Raw genomic sequence first — 10,794 nt, 5'->3', positions numbered from 1 at the left:
CAGGGCCAGTGTAGAGCACAGACCAGGACAGGAGATGGCAGGGCAGGGACAAGGAAGTCCAGGGCCAGAGCCAGGTTAGGAACATCGACAGGGCAGGGCCAGAAACGTGGCAGGACCAGAAAGGGGCCAGGGATAGGGCAAGGCCAGAGAAGGACTAGGGAAAAAGAATGCAAGGGAGGGACCAGAACAAAGGCAGAGCCAGGGCAGAACCAGAGCCAGGGCAGGCCAAAGACAGGGCCAGGGCAGGGCAAGGCCAGGGTAGGGCAGGGACAGGATAGGGTGAGCTTAGGGCCAGGGCAGGCTTAGGGCCAGGGCAAGGTCAGGGCCAGGGCAGGACTAGGATAGCATACGGCCAAGGAAGGGACAGAGCAGGGCAGGGCCGAGGAGAAGGCAGAACCAGGGAGGGTCCAGAGCAAGGGCAGGGCCAGGCCAGAACCAGGACCAGGACAAAGCAAAGCCAAGGCCAGGGTAGGGCAAGGCCAGGGCAGGGCAAGGCCAGGGTAGGAAAAGGCCAGAGTAGGACAAAACCAGGGAAGGGCAAAGCCAGGGAAGGGCAAGGCCAGGTCAGGGCAGGGCTAGGGTAGCATAGGGCATGGCCAAAAGCAGGGCAGGGTCATAACAGGGGCAGGACTAGAAACAGGGCCAGGGCAAGTGCTGGACCAGGGCAAGTGCTGGACCAGGGAATGGTGGGGACAATACAGGGCCAGGACAGAGGATGGCAAGGCAGGTCCTGTGCCATGTAATGGACAGAGTAGGCCTGGGGTCAGGCCAGGGTAGGGCCAGGGCCAGCACAAGACCAGGGAGAAGGCAGGGCCAGGGCCAGCTCAGGGCCAATGCAGGGCAAGGGCAAGCTTGGGACAGGGAAGGGCAGGGCAGGACCAAGGAAGGGCCAGGACAGAGCCAGGGCAGGGTCAGGGCCAGGACAAGGGTATGGCCAGGGCAAGGAATATGGTAGGACCAAGGCTGGGCCCAGGCTGGGATGCACAGGGCAGATCATGTCCTGTGCAAGGCAGGGCCAGAGCCAGGCCATAGAGAGGGAAGGGCCAACATCAAAGCAGGGTCAGGGTAGTTCCAGGGGTGAGGCATGGTCAGCGTAGGTCCAGGGTCAAGGCAGGGCTAGGGCCCAGGGAGGGCCATGGCAGTACCAGGCCAGAGTAGGGCATGGGAATGGCAGGAGCAGGCCATGGCAGTGCCTGGTCAAATCCACGGAAGGGCCAGGGCAAGGGCAGGGCCTGGATAACAGCAGGGCCAGGGCCAGAGATATGGCAGGACCAGGACAGAGTCAGGGCCAGGGTCAGGCTATAGTGAGGGCAGGGCAAAAGCCAAGGCAGGGTCAGGGCAGGCTCAAGGAAGGGCCAGCACCAGGCAGTGCCAGGGCACAGCCAGGACAGGGTAAGGCAGGGCAATGGCACCACTGGGCCATGGCAGGGCGAGGTCATTGCTGGGAGAGGGCAGAACAGGCAGGGCCATGGTAGGTCCATGGCAGAGACAGGCCAAGGCACAGCTGGGACAAATCAGGGTCAGGACATGTCCAAGTCAAGGTCAGGGACAGAACATGACCAGGACCATGACCATTGGCAGCACCAGGGCCATGGCAGGACCAGGGTCAGGAGAAGGGGCAGGGCCAGTGCCAAGGCCGGGCCAGCACAGGTTTAGGGAAGGCCCAGGGCAGAGGCAGGGCCAGGGCCTGAACCAGGTAAGGGCCAGTGCAAGGGCAGGGACAGGGCAGGGACATGGTAACACAGGGCCAAGACAGGGCCAGGGTGGGGCCAGGGCAGGGCAGGGCCAAGACAGGCCAGATAACTGTAGGGCAAGTCCAGGGCAGGGCAGGGCACTGCAGGGCAAGGTCCACAGCAGAGGCAGGGCAGGGGCAGGGCAGGACCAGGCCGAATGCCAATGCACCAGCCCTCCCTACAAGGCTCCTACCACCTAGCCACTGCTGCAGGCCTGCCCGTACCCTGGCTGCAGTGGCTGCCTGCCCTCCTACCACTCCGGCATGCTGTAGTGTCTGTCACCACCATGAACTCACAGCAAGGTGAGCCACGGTGTCCCAGGCTCCATCCTCCAGCATATGGCAGGTGTCTCCTCCTCTCCCTGGCACGGAGCACCTGGGCAGGCAAAGCCAGAAAAGCCTAGAGGAAGATGCAAGGGGTGGTAGCGTCAGAGCTTCACTTTGTCATGCCGCCCACTGGGTGGCAGGGACTGGTTTCAGCAAAGGGACTCACACCCACCCTCCAAAGTCCAGCCTCTCCTTTTGGCCCAAGCTGTCCAGGAACTGGGGCCTAGGGTGGGTGCTGGAGACACCACAGCATCCAGCTTCCCACTCCACAGGAACTGCTGGGCCCACCCGGGCTGCACTCCTGGGGGAGCAGGAGCAGCAGAAACTCAGACCCACCCAACTGTCTGCACCCAGGTGCCAATTCCCATTCCAGATGCCTCCACACACAGGACACTGTCCCCTGTGGTGGCTGCTACTCCATATCTGCAGGTGCCAGGCAGTCTCTGTGGCATAGACCCAGAGTGCAAGGGCCCAGGAAGCACCGCAGGTATGGGGGCTCTGCCATGCTCAGGATTCCCAAGGAAACACTGTGTACCTGTCATGCTCCAGTATGAGCAAGAGGAGGTCGCTCTCTGGAGTGTAGACTCCAGGGAGAGGAGAACTGCTGCTTCCTTGGATGCCACCACGGTTGCCACCACCATCCTTTAACAGAAAGCCAGACTCCTTGGAGGCTTTACTCATATTTTCTTATTCTTTTTTCTTTGTCTTTATTGGATTGGGTTAAATCAAGCATCTTTCTTTGAATTCTGAATTTCTTTCTTCTGCTTGTTCAATTCTATTGCTGAGACTTTCCAGAGCATTTCACATTTCTAAAAGTGTGTCCAAAGTTTTTTGATTTTTTATTTTTTTTAATTTTTATTTTTATTTAAGCTATCTATTTCCTTGAATGTTTCTACCTTCACTAATTGTATCATTTTTTGGATTTTCTTGCATTGGGCTTCCCCTTTCTCTGGACCCTCCCTGATTAGCTTAATAACTAACCTGAATTCTTTTTCAGATAAATCAGTGATTTCTTCTTTGTTTGGATCCATTGGTGATGAACTGGTGTGATTTTTTGGGGGGTGTTGAAGAGTCTTGTTTTGTCAGATTACCAGGGTTGGTTTTCTGGTTCCTTCTCATTTTGGTAGACTCTGTCAGAGTCTACCAGGAGGAGAGGGTCACGTCTTCTTCTGAGACATGGTGGTTGGGTCCAGGTGACATCAACAGTCTGGGCCCTGACCACTTTCCATCTCAGTGGGACCCCTTGGGACACCAGCTTCCCTTCCTTGCTTGGGTGTCCACGCCAGCAGTTCTACCTACTACGTTATTACAGCCAGATCAGGATAAATGTCCTCTCTCTGGAATAAATGCAGTGACCACTGTTCTTTGAGCATTATTTATCTTAAATTATTGTTTTAATTAGAAATGTATCTAACTTATATTAGCCAAATTTCCTTTCAATGTAACCAAATTTCTTTCAAGTGAAAATTAAATATTTACCTTCTGTTATCAAGCACTCTATGAATACAAAATGTTTATTTTTTTCAACTTTAGAAGAAATTGAAAATATCTACGTGCTACTAATCTCGAAATACAGGCTCTGGGTTTATATGGTGTTAAGCTTTCTTCCAAATTTTAAGGAATACATATTTAAATGCCATCCACTTTGTTTTAAAATACATAAAATGTTTTAAGCTTTTGACCTCAAAATTTACAGTAGCACAGCTACTCCGTAATGAATAAACCACAGAATCAAAACAAAGAAAGATTCTACAGACCAGTCTAACCAACAAGACAATTATAAACTAGTGGTTCAAATATCAAAAGCCAATTTCAATGACAAATGCATGGTATGAAAACCCCGCAGAGGTCAAGTAGTATGGTATGAAAACCCCACAAATTCAAGTATTATACTTGAATGAAATTATGTGTTGAGAGTAGGAAATCTATGTTTAACCAAGCAAATTAAATAATGTTTATGAGGAAATTATACTGCTAATGTTTTATTATTTGGCAAGCTATTCAGTGGAACACAAAGATATTCTTAATGAAGTCGAAAATATATTTTGAAATGTTACTGAAGTGGATTAAAAAATAATGGGGACATGAATAACTTTAAAAAGTATTCAGGGATAAAGACAAAAAAATAAATTTAGATTTCATACATACATAAAATATATTTAAAAAGTTGTGTTTTTTGGTTTCTCGAATAAAAGGAGCAGATATTTAAATTCCATGCCTTTCATTTTAAAGTTTAGGAAATGCTTATAGCTTTCCACACTGACATTTATACTAACACAGTTAATCTATTTGAGGGATAACAAAAACAAAACAAGCAGAATTCTCTTGACCAATCTATTTTCTTGATTTTTAAAAGTCAATGTACTCTCAAACAAACAAAACTATTATTCATGGATTCTGTTATTTGAAAATATTTACTGATCATTTTTACCTTACACCAAGTGATCTCCAGCTCATGGAAACATATGTAAAGTTGCCCAGCTTCATTAAGCTTAAACTCTTCTGAAGGAGAAAAGAAGCAATGGAGTAGGGACATTAAAGCAGGAGTGTGGTGATATGGCTGAGACTTCTACTTGCACACTGTGGTAGCTGTGTGGAGACTGGATTGAAAAAAGGGCAATGACAGAAGCTTAAATTAGTATCAAATATGGCTATCTTATAATTTTAAGGGTCCTTGAAATAAGAATGTATAATAGTTCTCATTATTTCCCCAAGAAATCTCTGCACTTGGCCTTGTGAGGGAAGTGCTATAGTTACCAAGTGGTGGGGGTGGGAAGGTGAATTTTCAACAACATTTGGAATTACTACACTTTAAAGGTAAAGCTGGCAGGAATTCCATACACATCAGATCTGAAAATGTGTGTGTGTGTGTCTGTCTGTGCATGTTTGTGTGTGTGTGAAGCAGGGAGAGAGAGAGCAAGAGTGACAGTGAGCAAGAGAGAGAGGAGAGAGAGGTAGAGAATCAGACAGATACAGGAAGAGAGTGACAGAGCTATAGAGACAGAATTAAAACGGGACACCAAGAATATTGAGCTGAGAAACTATAAAATGGGAGTTGCCATTAAACAGAATGGAGAAGAGCAAATTTGGGGAGTTTCAGTGGCTCCATACAGACATATTAATTTTGAGATTCCTAACTGACATCCACGTGGATAAGTCAGGGAGTGTTGGGTGTAGTGTCCAGTGTTTAGGTGTAATATGAAATATCAGGAAATTAATGACACAAAAATTAGTAAGAAAGCAAAGATAAGAAAGATAAGAAGTCAAAGTCCTGAGCCTAATGGTCCTCTAACATTTGAAAAATAGCAAAGATGAAACCTGCAAAAAAAGACTAGGGGTAATTATCAAAAATGTGGTGGGGAGAAAGTAAGTTAAGTGTTCTGGAATTCTATAAAAAAAGTTTTACAAAGAGAAGTTGGAGATCAACTGTGTGAAATGCTGCTGATATATAAATTAAGATGATGGCTGAGAAGTTATGGTTCAATTTATAATTTAACAACATGGATAGCACTTATATTTTGATATAAGCAGCTCGTTGGAATGAGTAGGTGAGAAACCATATTGGAGTGGTTGCTGAAATGAAAGTCTGATCCCTGGATTCTTAAGGAAAAATTTTATTGGACTGCAGAGGCATAAATTGGATTTTTAATTCTGGAGTCAGGATGTGCTCAGTAAACATGTGCCCATCAATGCCTCCTCGCATTTTTTTAGCTAGGTATTCTGTTATCTTTTAATAATATAATAATTACCTGCAAAACCTACACCCATGTTGCAGCAAACCACCATGACACAGGTATACCTGTGTAACAAACCTGCATGTTCTGCACATTTATCCCAGAACTTAAAGGAGAGAGAGAGAGAGAGAGAGAGAGAGAGAGAGAGAGAGAGAGAGAGAAAACCCAGCCAAGTGTGGTGGCTCATGACTGTAATCCCAGCGCTTTAGGAGGCTGAGACAGGTGGACCATCTGAGGTCAGGATTGAGAACAGCCTGGCCAACATGGTGAAACCCTGTCTTTACTAAACATACAAAAATTAGCTGGGTGTGGTGGGGGGGCACCTGTAGTCCCAGCTACTTGAGAGGCCAAGGCAGGAGAATCACTTGAACCTGGAAGGCAAAGACTGCAGTGAGCTAAGATCACGCCACAGCACTAGAGCCTGGGTGACAGGGTGAGACGGTCTCAAAAAGAAAAACAAAAACAAAAAAACACCCATTTAATTGACAAAGTTTACAAAGACTGATACTAGAGGTTGTTGGAGAGGACGTTGTTCCACATATCTTATGAGTTGCCAATGGACAAGTAAGATGGTAAAATGCCTTTGAAAAACTGACCATAGCTGCTATACTTAAATATTCAGATACCAAACACCCAGAAATTCCATCTTGTCATTTATTTCCACAAGAAAAAACAAGAGACCTGTATTAAAATATCCATTTCTATTAAAAATAATCACACTAGGTTTCCTGAAATTTTTTTATTGGTAGCTCTTGTTTTCAGCAGTACAACTTCTAATATATACGTGTATATATATTTAATATATGTATATATATTAGACAGATATATATGTATATTATACATATGCATATATTATATATTATGTATATATGTGATATATACACACGTATATATGTGATATACACACACGTATATATGTGATATATACACACACGTATATATGTGATATATACACACATATGTATACACGTATATATACACACATATGTATACACGTATATATACACACATATGTATACACGTATATATACACACATATGTATACACGTACATATACATAATATATGTATACACATACATATACATAATATATGTATACACGTACATATACATAATATGTGTATACACGTATATATACACATATGTATACGAGTATATGTACTAATATATGTATACACATATATATACATAATATATGTATACACATATATATACTGCATCCTGTTGCTCACCTACGGCCTGGTGTCTACCTGGGGCTTGGTGATCACCTGGGAGCTGGATATCAATCTGGGGCCTGGGTGTCCGCTTAAGGGCTGATGTATGCCTGGGGCCTGACTGTCCACCTGGAGACTGGGTCTCCACCTTGGGTCTGATGTCTACCTGAAGTTAGGTTTCTACCTAAGGCTTGGTGTCTACCTGTGGCCTGATGTCCACATGAGTCTGGGGTTCGGTTGGGGCCTGCTGTACATCTGGGACCTTGGTGTCTATCTGAGGCCTGATGTCCACCTGGTGACTGCCATCCTCTTGAGGCCTGATATCCACCTGGGAATGGTTTATCCATGGAAACGGTTATGTCCGCCTGGGACTGGATGTTGCCCAGGGGCTAGATGTCCACCTGTGGCCCCGTGTTCACCTAGGGCCTGATGTCCACCTGGGGCATGGTGTTCACCTGAGGCCCGGGTATTTACATAGGGACTGATGTCCAGCTGGTGCCTAGGTGCCCACTGGGGGCCTTGTGTTAACCTGGGGACTGGTATCCAGCTGGGTCTTAATGACCACCTGGGTTGAATTATTCACCTAGAGTTTGGTATTCACTTAGGGCTTGAGTGTCAGCCTTGGACATGGTGTCCACCTGGGCCTTGGTTATCAAACAAGGGGTTTGGTATCCAGTTGAGACATCATTTGCACCTGGGGTCTGAGTGTTCGCATGAGGCCAGATGACCACTGGGGGCCTGAATGTCAACCTGGTGTCTGAAATTCACTGGAAGCCTAGGTATCTAGCTGGGGCCTGATGTCCACCTGGGACTAGGTGTCAACATGTGGCCTGATGTAAACCTCTAGTTGAGTGTCCACCTTGGGCCTGATGTCCACTGGGGGACTGATGTTCCCCTTTGATCTGATGTCTACCTGGAAACCGTGTATTCACCCATGGCCTGATGGTCACCTGGGGTTGAATGTCCAACTGTGGCCAGATATGCACCCGGATTCTGGGCATCCACCTGGGGCCTGATGTTCAGCTGGGGCCTGGAGTTCACCTGAGGCATGATGCCTACCTGAAGCTTAACGTTCATCTGAGTGCTGGATGTTCACCTGGGGCCTGATATCCACCTGGACCCTTCTCAGGCCTGATGTCCACAGGACCCTTCTCAGGCCTGATGTCCACAAGTTGGCCTGGTATTCATCTGGGGCCTTCGTGTTAACCTGTGGCCTAATGTACTCCTGTGTTCTAGTGTCCTCTTGGGACCTGATGTCTACCAGGATCCAGGTATCCACCTGGGGCTCGGTATCCACCTAGGGCTTGATATTCACCTGGGGCCTAGGAATCCACTTGATAACTGGTGCCCATCAGGGTCCTGATGTTCACCTTGGGACTGGGTAACCACCTGAGGCCTGATGTCCACTTAGGGCATAAGTGTTTATCTGGGGTCTAGTGTTCACATAGGGTCTGATGTCAACCTTGAGACTAGGTATTCACCAGGGGACTAGTGTCCAGCTGGGGCCAGATGTTCACTTGGGGCCTGGTGTCAACTTGGAGCGTGGTTGTCAACCTAGGACCTGATGTCCAGTCCAGTGTCCACCTTGGGCCTGTTTACTACCCGGGGCCTGTGTGTCCACATAGACCGTGGTGTCAATCTGGGGCCTGGGTATTTACTGGGGGCCTGGATATTCATTGGTACATTATGTCCACTGGAGTCTTTGTGTCAGTCTGAGCTCTGATGTCCACCTAGAGATTGGGTATCCATCTAAGGCCTGGTGTTTACATGGGGCCTGTAACATGAGGTTCCAGATGAACTCAGATGTCCACCTGAGGCCTGATGTCCACCTGAGTTCTGAGTGTTCACATAGGGCCTGCTGTCAACTTGGGACCTAAGTATTTACCTAGGGCCTGGGTGTCCACCTGGTGCCTGACTTCCAACTAGATCTTGTGTCAACACGGGGCCTGATGTCCACTTTGGGCCTAGGTAACTTCCTGATGACTAATGCCCACATGGCTCCTAAGGACCATCTGAGGCCTGGTATTAATTTAGAGACTGGTATCCACCTGGGGTCCAGGTATCCACTTGGGACCTGATGTTCACCTGGAGTGTAGGAATTCACGTGGGGCCTGGTATCCATCTTAAGTGTGTGTATCCAATTGAGTGCTGGTGTCCACCTGGAGTCCAGTGTATACCTGGGGACTGATGTACACATGGAGCCTGGGTGTCCATCTAGGACCTGATGTTCAGATAAGGGCTGGCGTTCTCCTGGCCTGGTGTCCACATGGAGCCTGGGTGTACACTTGAAGCCTGATATCCCAGGTGGATACCTGGGCCCCAGTGGTCATCAGATCCTAGGAAACTCTCAGGCCCCAGGTGCATATAAAGCTCCAAGTGGCCACCTAGGCCACAGGTTGATACACAGGGTCCAGGTGGACACTGGGTGCAAGATGAACACCAAGCCCCAGGTGTCTGCCTAGTACTCAAGTGGACACCAGGCACTAGATTGACACACAGGTACCAGGTGGATATCAGGCTGCAGGTGAACACCAGGCCCCAGGTGGTTGGGTTACTTATAGCATAGGTGGCCATCAGTTCCCAGGTCTATATCCACTCCCCACTTGAAAATCAGGATCCAGGTGGATACCCATGTCCTAGGTGAACACCAGGTTCCAAATGAACATCAGGCTCCAAGTGAACACACAGGCCCCAGTTCAATACCAGCCTCAGGTAGACATCGGGACCCAGGTGCACCCCAGGCCCAATGTGCATGCCTAGTCTCTTGGAATACATCATTTTCAAGGTGGACACCCAGATTCCTCAAAGACATCTGGTGCCAGGTGGATATCTGGCTGCAGGTGGACATCAGGCCCCAGGTGGAGACCCAGTACACAGGTGTAAATCAGGCTCCAGTATTTCATCAGGCCCCAGTTTAACACTTGACTAAAGGTATGCATCAAGACCCAGGTTGACAGCCAGGCTTCAGGTGCACACTAGGCCCAAAGTGTACACCTGTGCCAAGGTGGGCATCAGGCCCAAGGTGTACACCAGATCCCAAGTGGACATCAGGTTCCAGGTTGACACCAGTCTCTAGGTAGATCCTTAAACCCCAGTTGGTCATCAGGCCCAAGGTGGATACCTTGACCCCAGGGGGTCACCAGGTCTCAGGTCGACACTAAGCCCTAGGTTCAAGGTCTGAGATGGTTTCAGCCCCCATGTGGACTTTAGTCATAAGGAGCTTACCTAGGCCCTAAGTGGACATCAGGCCCCAGGTTGACACAATGAACCATGTAGAAGTCAGGCTGTAAGTAGACACCAAGGCCCTAGGTAAATACTTTCGTCCCAAGCCAACATCAGGCCCTATGTGGACACCCAGACTCCAGGCAGATGTCAGGCCCCAGGTGAACACTGAACTCAGGGTGGTCATCAGGCACTAGGTTGACACATAGGCCTCAGGTAGACAACAGGCACAGGTGAATTTCAGGCTCCAGATGAACGTCGGGCTCCAGGAAGAAGTCTGTGCCCCAGTTAAACACCGGGTCTTAGGTAGACATCAGGCCTCAAATGGATGCCCAGGCCCCAGGTGGATATAAGGCCTCAGGCAAACACCAGGCCCCAGGTAGACATTAGACACGAGATGGACACTCAAGTCACAAGTGAACATCTGTCCCCAGGTGCACATCCACCCAAGGTGGACATCAGGCCAGAGATGTACACCCAGGTCCCAGGAGAACCCCAGGCCCCAGGAGGACACCCAAGTGCCAGAAGGACACCCAGTCCCTAGGTAACTACAAGGCCCTAAGTG

General features: G+C 48.4%; 1 pseudogene; it reads right to left on the bottom strand.

Moving 5' to 3' along the window:
- Positions 1 to 302: 302 nt before the first annotated feature.
- Positions 303 to 7,354, bottom strand: LOC134757354 (uncharacterized; annotated as a pseudogene).
- Between the last annotated feature and the right edge of the window lie 3,440 nt (positions 7,355 to 10,794).

This window comes from Gorilla gorilla, chromosome 16, assembly GCF_029281585.2.
Source record: "Gorilla gorilla gorilla isolate KB3781 chromosome 16, NHGRI_mGorGor1-v2.1_pri, whole genome shotgun sequence".
Lineage (NCBI taxonomy): Eukaryota > Metazoa > Chordata > Mammalia > Primates > Hominidae > Gorilla > Gorilla gorilla.
Note: the sequence above shows the minus strand (reverse complement) of the source record. Positions and strands in the feature narration are given on the sequence as shown.